The following is a 7,277-nucleotide window of genomic DNA, read 5'->3' as shown; positions in this document are numbered from 1 at the left end:
AAGATATACATAAATATTTTATTAAAATCATCTATATTCTGTGCAAAAAAAATCCTCTCCAACAACAAGTCACATACATATTATCAAATAATAGTTAAAGTTGCATCCTTTTACACCATATAAATATTGGCTGGTCTATATATCAAAATTTTAATTAAAGCACATGCATTTAGGTACGACTTCAAAGGCGATCTTGCTTGTCTGTAAACATGGGCTTGCAGAGTCTGGTGGAACAATCTGCATTGCAACCAGAAAAGGAGTGATCTGCCCTGCTATGAAGTTTGCGAACAAAACCATTGCACCCATGACATCTGAAATAATTACCAGAAAAAAAACCCACATCAAAATATACGTTTTTACTTGTAAATTAAGGCTACTTGCTAATATAAAATTCAGTACAGACTTGTGCGAATTACGCATCACAAAGTTTATTGAATACTACACTATATAATACATCGCTATAGACAGATAGATTCGGATAGCCTATATTATTATAGTTGGAAAAAAAATATATCTGACGTACCTTATTGCATATTTTGGGTGCTGTCAGCGAGAGGCAAAATTCGGGAATGTCCGATTGTTTGGTGGTGACACTAGGCCTATCATCGTTGTCATTCACGTTTGTGAAAAGGATATGTCAAATTGAAATCCGTCTTCCCGATTGATTACTAATGGAACAAATACATTAGAAATAGTAGATAGCTATAAATATCTTGGAATCATATTTACTTACACTGGAAATTTTACAAAAAATGCAGAAAATCTTGCCAAAGCTGGAGGACGGGCACTTGGAAAAATTATTTCTACAATACACAATAATAAAGAATTTGGATTCACTGCTTACGAAAAATTATTTTACTCTTGCGTTTTACCTATATTAGACTATTCGTCCAGTGTTTGGGGGTTCAGAAAATTCCAGTCAATAGATAATGTTCAAAATCGAGCCATTAGATATTTTTTGGGAGTACATCGTTTTGCGCCTTTATTGGCAATCTATGGAGATACGGGGTGGATACCCAGTCAATATCGTCGATGGATTAATATGATAAGATTTTGGAATAGAGTATTGTTATTTGACAGTGAACGCATTACTAGAAAAGTGTTTGAAATGGATTATGATATATGTAGAAACAACTGGTGTAGTGCTCTGAAAGAAATTTTGCAAAATTTGGAACTGGAAAGTTATTTTGACTCAAAATTGTTAATAGACATGAATGTTCTTCAAACAAATATGCATTACTATTACTCAAATATCTGGAAAAATGAAGTATTTAAAGTACCTAAATTGCGAACTTATGTGTCTATAAAATCAAACTTTGGTCGAGAAAATTATGTAACATTGGATATGCCAAAATACTTTAGGTCAATTATGTCGCAGTTTAGATGTGGTATTTTACCTTTAAGAATAGAGACGGGAAGATATTATGGGGAACCTGCTGTTGAAAGAATATGCTCATTGTTTTCATTAAATTGTGTGGAAGACGAAATTCATTTTTTACTCTATTGTCCATTGTATTCTAAACTCAGAACAACTTTGTTTGAAAATACGGGATTTGATCAAATGTCAATGTCAGATGTAGAGGTTCTTCGAATGTTAATAACAAACTACCCAAGACAATTAGCAAAATACTTGTACTCCTCCTTTTCTCTTAGACAATCTATTATATTTGGAAAAATCAACAACTGAGCTATTTATACATTATATACTTATTATACATGTATACACATGTATGTATATATAATTATAGAAAATGTTATTATGCGCAATTATTTGCATTATATATTATTATATCAATGTTTAAAGTGGCATATAGGCCCGACGGGCCGGGTGTTTATTGATTTGTGTATTGTGATAAAATTGGATGTATGAATATATGTACACATGCCACTATAATAAATAAAATTACTTACTTACTTACTTACTTACTATCAAAACATGCTTCGCACTGTCCAATAAGCACCCCGACACAGGCAGACCATGTAAAATACACCACCCCGATTCCATGCAACACAAGGTAAACAACAATGGCTGACTATTGTCCCGATTTCTGATTGGCCAGTTCAGAAATGACGCGGGATTTCAAATTCCGGTTGGAAATGGGGGCTTGTTGTCGTAAAATGGGAGATATTTTTAGAAAATCGGGATTTCGGGGTATTTTTGTAATCCCGATCGGGATATCGGGATTTGCCTTTTCAACTGCTTCAAATCGGGAGAATCCCGCACAAATCGGGAAAGTTGGCATGTATGTACTAGGTATCCGACGAAGGCAGTCAAATGGATACAAAAAAACTTAGTATAAAGAATATTCTGCATAATTTGTCAATGGATAACGTTCTCATTTATACAAAATAAATTGATCGAGCTTTAATTTTTACATGTTTGATTTACTAGATTTAATTATCAACGTTTCGATTAACCTGCACAAGAAAAATGACTAACACTCTGTACATGTATACTGGGCGCAAAGGGTTTACTATGTGAAAAAGCCCATAACTGAAAGAAATGAAATAGTACGAAAACTAACCAAAACATAAAAACGTGAAGAAATAGATTCACCCAACACTGCTTTTGTGCCTACAAACAATAAATGAATGGTATTCGAATACATTTACTTGTGACCACACAGCGGCTACGAAGTCTGTGTGCATGCACTCAGACAAATCGGTGTCAAAAGATTTAAGATGTCCATGAAACGATGTCCAAACTTTTTAGTTGCTGAAATGTCAGTATTGTTTAACAAGATGGAGAAAAAAAAAGACATTTGTTTTTAAGATGCTGTAAATTCAACAGATTATATCCGGTCGGGTGAAGAAATGAAGAAAAAGTGGACATGCCTAAATAGCGAAAGTATGAAAAAGTTGGCTGTGGGATATTCTAAACGAATATTGAGTTCATCATAAAGAACACATGTCGCGATATACGAAGCTTATCAATGATGTCCATATTCTCCATATAGTCTAATAGATTGTTTCTGTCCCTGAAACCACGTTCCCTCCGGATAAGCTACTTATCTCTAAGCTCAACATAGTTCAGTATAGACTTAAGACAAGTATCTGGATGTCTTAAGATTTCTAACAATCTTAAGATTATCTTAAGATATGACAGTTTTGTGAAACAGCTATGATGCATGGATCTTATGACAAATTTTGGTCTTAAGACAGATCTTAGTCGTAAGACAGTTTTGTGAAACTGGCCCCTGGGCCGGGTTTCACAAAACTATCTTAAGATTGCCATAAGATAGATCATAAGAGTCTTATGACAATCATAAGATATGGCACTTCCGTTTTACAAAACTATCTTAACTTCAAGAAATCTTAAGATAGATCTTAGGACGTTGTTCCAAGTATACTCGTTACTTTGTAAAATATCGTGTTTCCTTTATAATCTTTTAACTGCATGGATTAATTTAAATGTTACATGTATAATATAGTTTAGTTTATTCACCAATCAAGGGCCCTAGGGGGGCATGTACATGTTAACAGGCAATTAATTATAACAATGAAAATAAATAACAATCATTTAGAAGTACTACCGGTAATACTGACAGAGTTCACACTTCTGCACTGCACATATCTATATAATTATATATGAAATACTGATTACAGACAAGATTTAAATTAACAACATGATAAATAAAATAACCCAACTGCTTCACACATCAGTTTCTGGGATAGCAGATAATGATAGTGTCATGTGAATACTTATATAAAAGAGAATAATAGCATTATATGAAAGAATAAAGAAGAAAAAAAAAAACAACAACAAAAACAACAAAAAACAAAAAACAAAAAAAAACAACAAAAAAAACCCCCACAATATGTTGACCTGATTACAGGGAGCACCAAGGGACAGTGCCTGTTAACAGTCTGGTAATAAATTTATTGTACCAGAACGTTGGTCTTGTACTCCCAGTAACCAAGACAGCTTACTATTGTAAAGTAAAGGAAATATGTAGAATGCAAAGACATGTATTTGCAGTATCACATTACACTGTTCAAAATCATCTTACTGAATACAGCATGCTAGTATATTACATATTTACACGCAGGATCCAGTTGTTCTGAATGTCTTATGTCTAAAGCAGGAAGGTTAGAATACTTATATAAAAGAGAATAGCGTTATATGAGAGAATAAAAACACGATATGTTGACCTGACTACAGGGAGTACCAAGGGACAGTGTCTGTTAACAATCTGGTAGTAAATTGTTGTACCAGACTGTTGGTCTTGTACTCCCAGTAGCCAAGACAGCCTAGCTACAGGTGTAAAATATGAAGAGAGAAAATGTGCATAATGCAATGAAATGTAACATTTGTAGTATTATATCCCACTGTTTAAAATCATCTTATTAATTTGGATGAGGATATTTTCATCTTCATTGGTCATTAGCCTTATAAATTTTTGATCACTGTCCATCTTTACAAAATTCTTACATGATTTGTCTATCATTTGGAATAAAATAACCCTTTCTTCTGATAAATGACTACATGAGAATAAAAAATGTTTTTCGTCATCCACTGAATTGTTGTTGCATCTTAGACAAAATCTCTCGTGTCGAGGGATTTTTTGGTAACGTCCCCTTTCAATGTTTAGTCTATGAGCTGATATACGGAAACGTGTTAGACTTCTCCTTTGCTCAAAATTTTTAATTGAACTCAAATAATTCTCAAAACCAAAGTTTTGTTTAAAAGTAGAAAAGCAACTTAGTTTTTTATCTGAATTTAATGTAAGGTGTGAATGCCATTCTTTGATGTAATGTTTGAATAAACAATCTTTAAGAGCCTTTTTAAACTGGTATGCCCCTTTAATGGGCAAATCTCTAATCCCATTAATATTGGTTATGAAACAGTTTATAGAACCAAACCATGATGAATTGTTTTGTTCAAAAAGTAATTTTGATTCTCGATATGCATCAAACAATAGTGGAAATGACTGACCAAGATTTTCAAGTCTGTACCAGTAACTTAACATACTTTTTAATATGTCAAAGTGAAGGGGGAATCTTCCCAATTCCGACAGTACGGCAAAGTTTGTTGCAGATTTATGTACACCAAGTATTGATTTGCAAAATTTGAGATGTAGTCTATCACAAAGTTGGTTCGAGTAAATTTTGTCTATGGTACCACCGGAGTTAGTAGATTTTTTGGAAAAAGGATTGAAATAACCCCAGATTTCCGAAGAATATAATTGAAGTATATAAAACTATTAATAGGAAATTGAAATATTATGATTTTAGGCATTTGTAATTATTCAATATATTCATAAAATTAAATACATTGTACTTCTTTTTTAAATCATGTGAACTTTCATTTTATTTTGCATTTCAAAAGTTACACTCGGTTTGTGTGCTATTTGATTTCAGAAATTGTGATACAAAAAAAACAACATTGAATGATATTTTTATAGAAACACTATATCAAAGTCTGATATATATATTTTTTCTTGCCCCCCCCCCCCCCCCCTCTCCTCCGAAAATAAAATATCTGCCCAACTACTTTGAAATATCAAGAAAAAAAAGACAATAGAATTGATGTGTTTGTTACAAAGTTAGCAACGCCGCACCTGTTTTATTCAACAAAATAATATATACTGAATACAAAAAAGGTGTTCCGTAAAGGAGGGTGTGGGTGGGTAGGGAAAACCAAAGACAGATAATACTTAAACAAATTTATAACAAACGTCGCATTGAATCAAACAAAACGCGTACCCGTGTTCGACTATAAAAAAGGTATTCAGTAAACGAGGGTGTGGGTGCGTTGGAAAAACTAAAGACACGAGTAATACTTAAGCATTTATAACGAACGACGCATTAATCGAACAAAATGCGTGTAATTATACGCGTGTTCGACTATGCATGTATACTGGGCGCAAAGGCTATCTTATGTGAAAAAGCCTATAACTGAATGAAATGAAATAGTACGAAAACTAACGAAAACATAAAAACGCGAAGAACTAGATTCACCCAACACTGCTTTTGTGTCTACAAACAATAAATGAACGGTATTCAAATACGTTTACTTGTGACAAAATAGCGGCCCCGAAGTCTGTGTGCATGACAAATCGGTGTCAAAAGATTTAAGATGTCTATGAAACAGTGTCCAAACTTTTCAGTCGCTGAAATATCAGTATTGTTTGACGAGGCGGAGAAAAGAAAAGACATTTGTTTTTAAAAACAAAACTACAGTTCCAAAGTTATGAAGGAAACTTGGGGAGATGTCACTTCTAGAGTAAATGCTGTAAATTCAACAGATTATTTCCGATCAGGGGAAGAAATGAAGAAAAAGTGGACATGCCTAAACAGCGAAAGTACGAAAAAGTTAGCTGTGGGATATTAGAAACGAATATTGAGTTCATCATAAAGATTACATGTAGCGGTATACGAAGCTTATCAATGATGTCCACATCCTCCATATAGTTTAATAGATTGTTTCTGTCCCTGAAACCACATTTCCTCCGGATAAGCTACTTGTCTCTTAGCAAAGCATAGTAAGACAAGTATATGGATGTCTGAAGATTTCTAACAATCTTGAGATTATCTTAAGATATGACAGTTTTGTGAAACAGGCTTCAGCTATGATGAATCTTATGACAAATTTTGGTCTTAAGACAGATCTTAGTCGTAAGATAGTTTTGTGAAACTGGCCCCTCGTTGCGAAGCGAACGCTCTACTACTAAGACACAGCGACCCAAAACTGGGCCCTGGTTACGAAGCGAACGCTCTACTACTAAGATACTGTGACCCAAAACTGACCCCTGGTTACGAAGCGAAAGCTCTACTACTCAGATACCGCGACCCAAAACTATGTTTCATTTTACTGTGTCCTATTATCATTATTCTTTTCACCTTGTTCTCCAAATTTTTTGTCAATGGTTCTTCTCAGAAACTGCACGAGAGGGTACGCACGTGAGCCTTGTGCCAAAATATCGTTTGTAGATGAGCCAAGTGAATGTCATTTTGCCTGCGTATGCTTGCATTCAGTTAACATCGGAATGATTTAATTTTCTTTTTGCTAGTTTTGGACGCATTTTTACTTCTTCGTTTTTCATTAAAATCTATCGAAATTTATCCTGTTAACGTTGGTATAAGTGATTAGTGTGGTCAGATTTTCTCACCATCGTGCACTTGCACGTGCAGTAAGTAATAGGATTTGTAGATTAGTTAGAAGACGAATTTCATTTTATTTTAAAGTCCTTTTTATAACGGTTTAAGAATTAAATATATCAAAAAAAATTATTACAAGAAAGCCAGTGTCTTCAAATTGAAGAACTCAATAATTT

At 33.7% G+C, this 7,277-nt stretch overlaps 1 long non-coding RNA gene across 1 annotated transcript; it reads right to left on the bottom strand.

Annotated features, from left to right (window-relative positions):
• Positions 1–2,025, bottom strand: LOC130054794 (uncharacterized). The gene is made up of 2 exons (XR_008803137.1): positions 524–2,025; positions 1–311 (listed from the first exon to the last, which is right to left on the bottom strand). It is a non-coding gene; the product is annotated as an uncharacterized LOC130054794 (long non-coding RNA).
• Positions 2,026–7,277: the final 5,252 nt, after the last annotated feature.

This window comes from Ostrea edulis, chromosome 5 (assembly GCF_947568905.1).
Source record: "Ostrea edulis chromosome 5, xbOstEdul1.1, whole genome shotgun sequence".
Lineage (NCBI taxonomy): Eukaryota > Metazoa > Mollusca > Bivalvia > Ostreida > Ostreidae > Ostrea > Ostrea edulis.
This window is presented reverse-complemented; position numbering and strand designations above follow the sequence as displayed.